This window comes from Sparus aurata, chromosome 17, assembly GCF_900880675.1.
Source record: "Sparus aurata chromosome 17, fSpaAur1.1, whole genome shotgun sequence".
In the NCBI taxonomy this organism is placed as follows: domain Eukaryota; kingdom Metazoa; phylum Chordata; class Actinopteri; order Spariformes; family Sparidae; genus Sparus; species Sparus aurata.
The window spans coordinates 28,690,080-28,702,113 of record NC_044203.1 but is presented as its reverse complement, the minus strand read 5'-3'; the positions used below and the strand labels follow the sequence as shown (position 1 = coordinate 28,702,113).

The 12,034-nt window shown below is 41.2% G+C and overlaps 1 protein-coding gene across 2 annotated transcripts in view; it reads right to left on the bottom strand.

Moving 5' to 3' along the window:
• Window positions 1–12,034, bottom strand: part of ago3a (argonaute RISC catalytic component 3a) — a 34,640-nt gene that overhangs the window by 21,271 nt on the left and 1,335 nt on the right. The gene's annotated exons all lie outside the window — the stretch shown is intronic.

Here is a 12,034-nt window from a genome sequence, read left to right as displayed (position 1 = left end):
CTGAAGAAGCCCTTGATACAAATTTCAAGAGGATTTCCCTTACGAAGCCCTGATGGTCAAAACATGTTTTAATTATTGCCCTTTTAATGATTTAGCCCAAACAATAAAGACTTTTTAATATCTCCTTCCTCGTCTCCTGATATTTTCTTTTTTGGAGGGCCTGGATCGCTTTTGAAATCAGGGTTTCCCTTATCCAGAGAACTTTTTTTTCTGTCCTGTGATGGTCCTGGCAAGTAAGAGGAGGTTAGCAGGGAGTGGCAGGATTAGAGAGTGGGCAGGGTTGGTGTTTTCCGGCTTTCATCTGCCTCTGGCAACTGGCTCCCATTCAGCATGAGTCACAGAGCCACCGCGGACAGAGGAACACACAGCGAAGCATCCTTGAGTCCAAGCTTCTCGATTCAGTAGTGGATGAACTATGGTAAGAATGACAGGGTGTCACAGCAAGAGAGAAAATAAAACTTTACGCAAACAAAAAAAAAAACACATCACACACACTTAAGTTCTTGCGTTACACCCACTTGCACGCACGCAAACACACGCAGCCAGTTGGTTTGGTTTCAGTATAAAACCCACACACAAGACGTACAGTAACTTGTGGTGTCGTTTTTGCACAGACATCCTGATAGAATGGGTTTATATTTCCCATATTAAACAAAGAGTTAATACGTTTGGCATTTCACATAAACACAGGACCACACACACACACACACACACACACACAGTGGTTCTTTTCAAAAGCAGACGCACACACGCACACTGACAAACTGCTATAAATTCTTAAGTCGCACAAACAAATTATTCCTGACACAGCGCAATTTCCGCGGCCAAGAGTGCCTGCTCACACACACTAACCCACCACCCGCTGTCCTGATTTGTGTTTGGCTGGTGGCAATCTGACAAGATGCAAACGGGCATCAAAACAAACAACTTGTGTGGGACTCATCAAAACATTGGCCCCATCGCCATGATATTTGGCTGGCCTGCCTCTGCAGCATTCTTTGGCTTCCTGCGATTATGACAGACCTCTGGGTGATTCTGTCGCTCGCAGAAATGCTTTAAGACATTGAGACGGTGGCTTATTTAGGTTCTCTCTGCATGCAAAGAAGCTTTGATATTTCTTCAAGGGCAAACGTCTCTCCATGGGATGTGCCAGAAATGTAAAAAGGTTAAAATAGTCTAAAACTTGACTTTTCTTGTGGGGAAAAAAAACTTTAGTGTGGGGGGGAAAAATATTTGAGGAGTTCTTCTTTCATGTAGTACAGTTTGATTTTCTTAATTAAACCAGCATATAGTATAATGGCCATCAGAGCAGCCTGGAGCTTAAGAAAATTCGCTTTGGCTTCAGCAATCGTCTATGGTGATGACTGCTCGCTGTGAACACAGATGGGACCTTACAACATCGCGCGCATGGCAGGCAACATGCTGTGAAGTTGAAAATCAACCAGCCATGTGTTTTTGAAGGATTTTCTGAACAGCCAACCCGATCCTGATAATTTGGCAACACATCGGACACCTCCCTGTTATCTGCACTTCTTGGAAACTGTTTGCTCCGAAATCAGACATAACAAGTGTGTTTGTCCAAAGGCACAAGGGGGTCAGAGAGGGAGGTTTAACTGTTACGGGGAAAGCAGAGTACTTCAGTCTCAAGCTTTAACACATTTAGGCAGGTCTGTCTGATAGCTGCCAACTGCCTGGTTGTTGGTAGGTGTGTTTGGGAAGCTGAACAACCCCTAACACATGAAGATGCTTGCATGAGTTTACAGGAACACCCAAATCCTGTAAGACTAAATGCAGAATACTGATGAGGAACGCATCAGGGATGCAATGAACTCTGCTGTTGGAAGGTGACGTGTTTTATTTGAGTGTGACAAATAGTGAAAACTCGACCACAAATCTGCATAGACACATCAAAAGGCTTATGGGATCCGTGTACAGTGAGTGTAAGGATTCATGGAAACCTCCACTTGTTGAAATATGCCGCACTGAGTGTGTGTGTGTGTGTGTGTGTGTGTGTGTGTGTGTGTGTGTGTGTGTGTGTGTGTGTGTGTGTGTGTGTGTGTGTGTGTGCGCACTTTCAGATAATTACAGGAAGGACATGCTTTAACAAACAGAAGAGAGTAGATGTAATCCCCCCCCTTGTCTATCAGTATGATTCTCATTTCCTGAGCCTGTACATTCAGACGGTGAAAAACGACTGAGGAGGGCAAACCCTCCTCGACCATGATTAAAATTAACTCCATTAGTGTGTTCTAGTGAACGTGCGACAATCCCGAGTCACATTGTGGATGGAAATTGCCACTCGAGCCTTGGGCTTATTGACTCCTGCTGAACAAGTAGCTTAAGCTTCCTTGCTACCGTTTATTGTGCAGCAAGTCATTCATTCTATAACCCAAGTCTGGTGCTGGCTTATCATTACACAAGCTGCTGTTATGAAGATATGCAATAGCAACAGCAATTTCTTTCATTCACAGCAGCTGAAAATAAACTGTTACTAAACATAGAACTTGAGCCTAAAAGCAGTATGGGTTTTGCATCTACAATGGACAATCACTTAATATGAGGGATGCACAATCACATGTGAAGTAATTCATGTTAACTTGCATTAAAGTCATTTTCCTCGTTTAATATCTAGAATTGTTTATCTATTTCTTGGCCAAATACAGTAGTTTCAAATAAAGCAGATAACCATAATAAAGGGATATGCCAACTAAAAATCTGCGCTTTTATATGCTTAAACCCTTCGGGCTCGAGAGGTGGCTCGTAAACGTTTGTATTTTCCCCTCTCATAGGACAGCTTCTGTCGTCAGTTTGAATTTATGTCACATACACTGAACTCCAATAGTAACATAGTTTCATGGCAGCATTACAGCAACAAAACATTCATAGAAACTTCTCAAACTACTCCTACAACATAATCCACGTTCCCGCTGTCCAACAGCATGCCCAATATGCTCCACATATTTTTGCCAATTTTTTGCTGAATACACAGCTTCAGTTTGCTGATTTTGTGTGTGTCGCTTGTGCGGTTAAGCTGGCAACCCTCCTTTTGGACATATTCCTCCACTTCTTGTTGGCGAATCAGTTTTAACACAAGTCTGCTGGCTCTGGCGCCTTTTACAGTGTGAGCAAAGCTCCAAAACATGTATAACATAGTAATAAAGGGTGGACATGCTTTTATGGTGCCATTGAAATGCAGTCTGATACATATTATCATTTATTATCAGCATTTTTCTGTATTTCTGCAATTTGATCCACATGCAGCTCTGGCATAACCGTGAATTTAAAACTATTTAAAAGTAGTTTAAAAGTCTTATTCTTTCAAGGCCACATAGATTCAGATAATTCAAGGGCTGCACTAAATGTAAAAAAAAATTTTTACACTTAAAATTTCTACAGACTTCCTTGAAAGAAGCTTTGAATATCTGATGTCTTACTTTATGCCGTCATTGCCCTTGAAAAAGAAAACCTTACTTTGAATGAAATGATTCATCGGATTTAAAAAAAAAGAGCACTGAGGGCCGAGCAAGTGCAGATACAGAATATCATTTTTGTAAAGACTAGAGCTGCAACTAACTGTTTCTCATTATTGAATAATCTTCCAATTACTTTCACAGATTCAAAGATACATTGTTTAATCACAAAAACATGTGAAAAATCACTATTGAAAGATGTCCAAAATGATTAATTAATACTCAAAATAGTTTCCACTTAAATTTCTTTGAACTACGAATCAAATAAATGACAAATTGTTGCAGCTCTAGTAATGATTTAGGTAATTTACTATTATAGTGCGAGGGCCGTAATAGATTTCCTGTTACTGTGGTTTTATAAATGTAATTTATGACACTGTAAGACTGCTGTCAGACCACCTCGTTAATACAGGTATGCACTTTCATTTGCATGTGGTAAGCGGGAGAGCAAATAGTTTGTTTTTTTACCGTAACGACAATGATGTTTTTAAAAAGGCAACACGCCAACAAATATGGACTGAAGCACAACATTTTAGCGCAACCTTGTCTGCAACTGTGCAACAAAAAAGAGTTGTACAGAATTACAATGTTGACTTAGAAATGAAAATGTCAACGTTATGAATGAAGCTTTGAAGCTTCTAAATATTCAGTGCACCCCTTAATAATTCACACGCAAATCTGTGGTATGCGTAGCCAGTATAATTAAATAAGTTACACTGGCGGTCTTGGAGGCGAACACAAGGGTTGAATTTAGTCAATTAATTCCAACCAAAGCTGAGCAATACCGTTCAGCAAGTGAGGCATCACTGCAACAGTGCACATGGAATAAATAGATCAAATAAGTACTAAATTACACCAATAACTGTGATGTCTTCCTTAGTGCATGAATATTTTTCAGAAGTATCTGAGGAGGAAATGTGAACTCGTTCCACTCTGCTGCTTTCCAACACAACACAGTCACACTGTACACAGCCGGCTGCGGGCCAGAATAACTGGATATTGAGAAGCTCGGCTGACATACAGTCCCTGTTAACCCCCTCAGCCACATCCCTGCAAATGTACACGCTGCTAACGAGTGCACATGTCCACACATATACAGGCCCACACAGCCACACACACACAGCCACACACACACAGCCACACACACACACACACACAATACAGCTGTTGTGTTTCTAATCCTGAGAGGCCTGAGCTGTGGGAACAGGGCGAGTGCTCAGTGGCGAGGCACAATGGCGTCAGTCACAGCAGGCAGAACCTAGAAACACACACGCACAGAAAGACTGATAGCTGGCAAGGAAGGACTGATGCACGTCACACACAGTCGGACTCCTCCTAACTGTTCACCTCATCAACCTCGAGAGTGCTGCATCTGCACCCATGGGAGTCAATGCAACTCTCTGCCACGGATAAATACCAGCAGGCAGCCGCGCGCCGTCAGGCTGACGAGGGCCTGGTCAGTCACAACAACACGCAAACATGCTGAAATCCCCCCTCAGGGCGAACCTGAGGCACCGTGATTGAGTGCATGTGTGAGAATGAAGAGAGCGAAGTAAGGAACGTGACAGAAATATCTTGAGCGAGCAGGACTGGAGTTGATGGAGGGATTTGGACGTGGTGAGGAATCGACTGTAGTGAGAAGCCAGTTATGACTCAGTGGCATTATGGAAGGCCGAACAGTCTTACTGACACAGGTAGCTGATGGATGGATACACACACACACACACACACACACACACACACACACACACACACACACACACACACACACACACACACACACACACACACACACACACACACACACACACACACACACACATATATATTCACTCAGACAAAGTACTCGCTCTGTCAGACCGACCAGCAGATTCTACTCAGCAGGTTAAATGGAACCTTCTGTCCTCAAGTCCTGCTAGTCGGGCCCGAGTGGAACAGTGGACGGGGGCCAGGAGTTGTTGACTTTTAATGTTGACTTGGGCAGGATGGCTGCTCTGTCACTCAGAGTTTACATGCACTCTAATAAATTAATAAGTATCAAAACAAGGTGATCCTCAGATTACTGCAAATGTCATGTCAACATCTTAACCAGAACATCTTACTTGCAAAAGTGGAAATGAGGAATTTATTTATTTATGAATTAATTATGTAGCGATTTATTTTTACAGAGGCTCATCTGTCCGTTATTATTGGCCACTATTGGCCGATCACAGATATATCGTCATTGGTATATAAGTGAAAACACTGATATCAAAACTCTTCTTTGTATAGATTATAATGGAGAAAAAGATAGTTGGGATATGTTGTAATTATCTAACTATCTGTAAAGTTTACAGTTTTAGTGCGCTCATGTCATTTTAGACAAATTTAGTGTTAAACTATAAAAAATGTCCTGCCTCCATCACATATCTTTCTCGCAAGTGTTTGTTAACCACATTTAAGAGATTGTGTGTGTGAAATGTGTGTGTGCAACTGTCTTTCCAAGACAATATTAGGGCTGCAAATTATGATTACCTTTACTGACGATTAATTTGTCGATAATTTCTTCATCAGATCGATTAGTTATCCATATAATGTCCCAATAATTAAAAAAAATTCCACTGTTTCTTAAAGCCTGCAATAACATCAAAATGTGTTGTTTTATCGACAACCCAAAGATATTCAATAACTAGATTTCTTTTTTTTTTCCCTAAAAAATTACTCAAACTGATTGAATGGCGATTAATTCAACAGTCCTAGTCTCTGTCTGCTTAAAGCTTCATTTGGACTATATCCCACATAAGAAATTGTCCCTAAATAGTCTGAATTTTTAAATCTTTCAGCTCATCTATCCAAGTTAACTACGACATGTTGGGTTTTGTTCATAATAGCCTAGGCATAGACAAAAGGCTCTACAACCTGAATAGAGGCGAGGAACAAAAGCCAGAGACAGACTGACGCAGACTTTAAACTTCACAGAAGCACTGAAGAAACTTCTTTTTTTCGGTTAAAGTTTCATGGTATTGACAATATCAAGTAGTGAGCTCACCGAGTGGTAAAGTGCACTTGATATTTGGCAAAGAGACAGCCAATTACGATGTCTGAATAATGTATCGGGAGATGGATAAAAGGGAGACTTTCCCTCTGGATTTTGTTTGTTGATGTCGAAACTAAACATTAAAAAAAACAAGGCGAGATTTTTAATTACAATCAGCTGAGAAATATTTTAATCAAACCACAAACAATTCTAACTTTAATTCATGTGTGGGAGAATAACTGATTGTTCATTTTAAATGTGAGGAAATGTAGCTGCTATTTAACCATCTTAACGCTCCTCATTTCAAGACTGTTTGGAATAATGAAGAGATATTTGCCATCTCCCTCTGCCACTAATAAACAGACAAACTTCTGTTCTCCAGTGAGCCCCCCCAAACAAAACGCACCGACTTCCCCTTCCAATTCCCTCTCTTCCTGTCCATAACCTCCCCCCTAAAATGAGCCCCTCGCAGTTCCCCAAAAAACAGATCTCAGGAAGGGGAGAAGCAGGAGGAGGAGGAGGCGGAGGTAGAAAAGGAGTGTGGTCTGGCTGCTCCAGCTTCTAATCTCTGTGACACATCACAACCTCCAGCCTTCCTCCTCCTCCCTCCTCCTCCTCCCCTTCCTCCTCCTCCTCCCCCTCACACTCCACACACACACACACACTCCATCCCTCGACTTTCCACTCTGTCGAACCCGGCCCACTCGCAGGAGTTTGCCGTCTACCCCAGACTCTGACAGCAGCATGTGTCAGCCAGCGGTTTTCTTTCAGTCCACTCCAACAACACATGATCAAGACTTCCTTGCAAACATGAGGAACAGAGCATCAGGGTTCACAATACAGACTGTGCTTCAAGATGGCAAATGTACTGGGTAAAAACTTCACTGAAGCGCTGAGCTGAAACAACACTTTCTCATCCTATTTAAGGAGCAGGTAAATGTAGGTCAGAAATAAAAAAAATAAAAAAAACAGGAATGGTGATACATCAGTGGAGATTTTACATCAAGCAGCACCTGCCCAGGCTCAATTCTGGCACTGAAATGTATATCAAAACTTAAAAGATGAAATGAAGCATGATTAGTCAAGCCATCTGAAAATATCGTCATAGCAAAAGTCACATTTTGTGATAATACAACAAGCAAGCGTGCAGGCTCAACATCAAAAGAAATAAGGATGGTAATAAAAGACAACCTGCTACATTCCAAATAAAGCCAGGAGACAGGAATGCTCTAATTATTCAGAAATATATATAATTAAAAATACTTGAAGGAACACTATCTTTGTTGTTCGACTTACAATAGTGAATATCATTGACAGCGGTAATTGAATGTTCATAAAAAAGAAGCCGAATACCTACAAAGATCACACACTGAGACTCGAGTATTATCACAGCAGCTCCCTGTAGATTCTAGTTTTTTGACTGATTGAATATTATTGCCAAACACTGGTTAGATTTATTTCATGGCATAGAATAAAGTATCCCACATGAAAACTCAGAACTGTTTTTTTTTTTCTCTCTTCAGTAAAATTACAGCAATTGGGTAAATCTCTCAAATACAATGGGCCTACAGAGCAACGGCAAACTGCATTCTCCATAGAAACCTGCAACAATATGCCAATGGTTAGCCATATGGGTGGCTGGAGTTGCAGATGGGGGTTGTCTATTGTCAGCAGGCTTCTTGAATGAACTGAGTACTATGGGGAGCGACTGCAAATCAAGTACTAAGCCTTCCCCTCAAAGCCGACCCCACTGTCTGCACAAAATCCACAGAGGACAAACCTACAAGGTGACTGACAGGGAAGGCAGAGTTTCCCACTGAGGCACAGAGAGGGAAATAGAGGCAGTAACCAAGGAAAGGGGGTTGGGTGTTGTCTGTGAATCAAAAAAAGAGCGGGAAACTCGGGAGTGTGAGAAAGAAGGGGGTATAAAAGAGAGACACTGGCTGATGAACGTGAGAAAGACGTCAACAGGACAAGCCACAGTACAGGAAGTAAGCTCATTTCTGATGTTGTCAAAAAAAAAAAAACACCCCAAAGAGACCCCCGGTGAAGAGATGAGTCATCTCCAGCCAACTCAAATCCCACCTGGTTACACAGTGTAGTGTGGCAGGTGGAGGGTAGGGGAAGACCCCCTGCTGTTCTCTATGTGCCATCTCACTGTCTTCCAGGAAGCTGCATCCCTCAATATGTAAAGTGAGTTAATGTGTACAGAGCTGAAATCATTAGTTGAATAATCGCTTAATCACCCAAAAGAAAATTAAGCAAACATGCTGAACGCTTCCTGGTTCCAGCATCTGAAATAAACAGATTTGATGCTTTTCTTTGTCATTTGTGACATAAAATGAAGAACCTTTTGACCTTTGTCTGGGCAAATGATTAATCAGTCATTCAAATAATATGCAGATGAATCGATAATCAAAGTATCATTAGTTGGAGCCCTAGTGTGCACCACTGGCACTGTGATAAGGCCATTAAACTAAAGAAATGTTCAGCATTTTGGATCTTTTCTTTCTTGCCAAGAGTTAGATGACATGATAGACACCAGTCTCATGGTTGTAGGATAAATAGGAAAATTCAACCAGCAGATGGTTAACTTAGTTTAGCCCATCTTAGCTTGGTTTATCCTGTCTTAATTTAGCTCATTTTAGCTTAATGTTAGTGAGTTTGTTAGTTAGACTTAATTGTCCCAGGGGAGGAAATTCTTTTTCACAACACTGCACATCAGCAGACTGGAAACAGGGGGATTCTGTCGGTCTCACTCTACCCAGAAGTAACAAAATATGTGAGAAAATATGTACTTCTCCATTCAAGGTTATGTTTTACTTTGGAGGTAAACAAGATTAAGTCAATGTATTTGACATTTCTGACTAGTTTGTGTTTGCAACTTTGTACCTTCACATCCTCGAGTGATGGACAGTTTGTGGGCATACCTCAGGGTTAGCACATCAAAATAGATTTGATTTGCTGAGGGCTCAAAAGCCTTGCACTCATTTTATGCCTGGTGCTAAGCTCTCCAGAGCCCTGGTTTCCATTCCACATGCTGCTGCTTAGACTACTACCAGGGAGAAGAGTGAGTCCGTTCCTATACCCGCTCCCTGCACTGTTGGTCCCTTCTAATCATTCACCCAAGCTTTGGATTCAGTGGTTGGCCTATATTGATTAGGAATATGTGATCGTGAACAAACAAACAAACAAAATATCAAGTCCCTGCAGTGACCTACATGGTCATGACACAGAAATATAGATAGAACCTGCCTCTGACTGACTATATTAATGATTTAATATATTTCACTGTGAAAGCATCAACACTCAATGGAAGGCTGGCCAGAAGTATATTCTGCATGAAATTGCATTTGATGTGCTCTCAGCTGGCTGTGGAGGATTTTGCTGCAAGCAAACACCAATACACTCATAGTGAGTCCCAAGGTCTGTTTTTCATGGTCAATGCTGATTAAGGAGATTGAGTGTTGAGTGGTGGAAGCAGACAACACGAGCTACTCAAAAGAAGAGGGAGTGAGACAGCGCCTGGACGCAGGATGGAACGGATACCCATGACTAGACCATACCATAGTTTATAAAGGATACAGACATTTCAGACATGAGACATAGGCTATAACGATGGACATGTGAGTTAGCTTTTGATTCCCCAACAACATGAGGTGAAATTGAGGTTGATTGTTGAGTATGCCAGGTTTCTTTAAACATCAAAACTTTTTTTTTTTTTTAAAACAGGTTATCATATTGTGCGCCATGATTGAAAAGAGGAAAAACATTTATCTGCACCTTCATACCAGTTTACAATAGTTTATATAATGTGTCAAGAAATCAAATATAAATGTATAATGAATTACGCGCTGGTGCACCTGAATTAAAACGTTTGAATGCATCCAGTGTGAAAAAGGAAGTCTGGAGTCCTGTGTAGCTATAAGAGTAAAAATGATTATATCTGGTTGAACCTAATCGCATAATATTGATGCACAGTTGCAGCCAGAGTGTTGGGGAGTAAGCCAACAAGGCTAAGTCAACATTAAGAGTTTAACAAAACAGCTTTTTTCCAATTTGGAAGACCAAATCTGGTGCTTCCTCTTGACGAAAACTGCATTTTGCATGTGAGAACACACCAAATTCCATTCAGAGGATACTGTAATCTTAATTCACACATCTGCCCCAACTGCAACACATAGCTGCTGCAGTCTGTTTGGCACGCTGGGTCACTGGGAAAATACCTTGTGTTCCCTTATGCTACAGACGTTGGGAAGTAACCCATCTGAGAGTAGCAGAGAGTCTAATGAGACAGCAGGAAGCAGAGAGGGATCTCCTCTTGGGGGGGGGGGGGGGGGGGGGGGGGGGTTAAGAACCAAGCGTTGTATCATGTGTCGCTGGCTGATCAAGAGTACCTGGCATTCAGTTTATGGTCACATAAGTGGATAGCTTCCGTTACAGCTGAGACAAAGCCGGGTGGTCCGGACTGTTTAACTGCCACTATGACCAAGAAAGAAGCAGTTTTGTTGGCTGAGGTTGACTGGACAGCGTTGTAAAAGGTTACATGAGGTCACTGGTGTAGATCAGTAACAAGGCTTTCAGTGTTTGTTATTTTATACTTATACTGTGTAGTTGGATAAACAAATATGTAAGCGAAAATTTTACAGGTCATAGGTCTCAAATTATCGGTCACATTAGTGTTAAGACTGAGATTTCAGGTCCAAATCCCCTCGTAGTTGCAACTCATTTTCTGTTCTGACTAATTTTTTAAAGAGCTTTTGTTTCTTTATATTAAAAAAGGCTCACTATGTAGTTTGGGGGGGAAGAAAAGTTAATCAGAAGAGAGAGATCTTCATTGACTGCTTTGTTATGCCTTAACAAACTAAATCAAAACAGACTCTCTTAGTTTTCATGACTGAGTAAACTGAATAAGCAAACTGACCTTACAAAAGGACAACACAGTTTATGCTGTTTAACCATGCTTATATGTGGCGGACCCTGCCACCTTTTCTAGCTCCAAACAGCGTCCTAGGGACATTATTTTCCTCTGAAAACGACGTGTTTATTCAGTCATGGAGAAAATAAATATTTATGAGTTCGTACCATTATCTCATTAATATTTCAAATGTCTGATTCTGTGTTTGAATGTCATCTCTAACACTACATGATGACAGATATGAGAGTGACATTGTTCTTCTCATGTAAACCTCCAAGAAAATAAGTCCTACGGTACGTTAAAGATCATCTGCTAAATATAGAGGAGGACTTTCATCACTTTTCACGTTCATGTTATTACCTAAATAATACTGTACATCGCTGATTCTGAGATTAGATGTACATCGCTGATTCTGAGATTAGAAAACAGAATAGGTTTAAGGTTTCATGCACGTAGCATCGATCAGGGCAAAACTGGTTAAACCTCAGACTGTATGTTGTGACAGAGGCTACTGCTAAATGTGTTAAGGTCAGTCTGGGGTCAGCGGGTGACCCAAAGACAAAGGAGTATAACGACTTTTACAAGATCTCAAGTGACAATCCGGGCAAGGTTTGACCTCAGCACATGTCA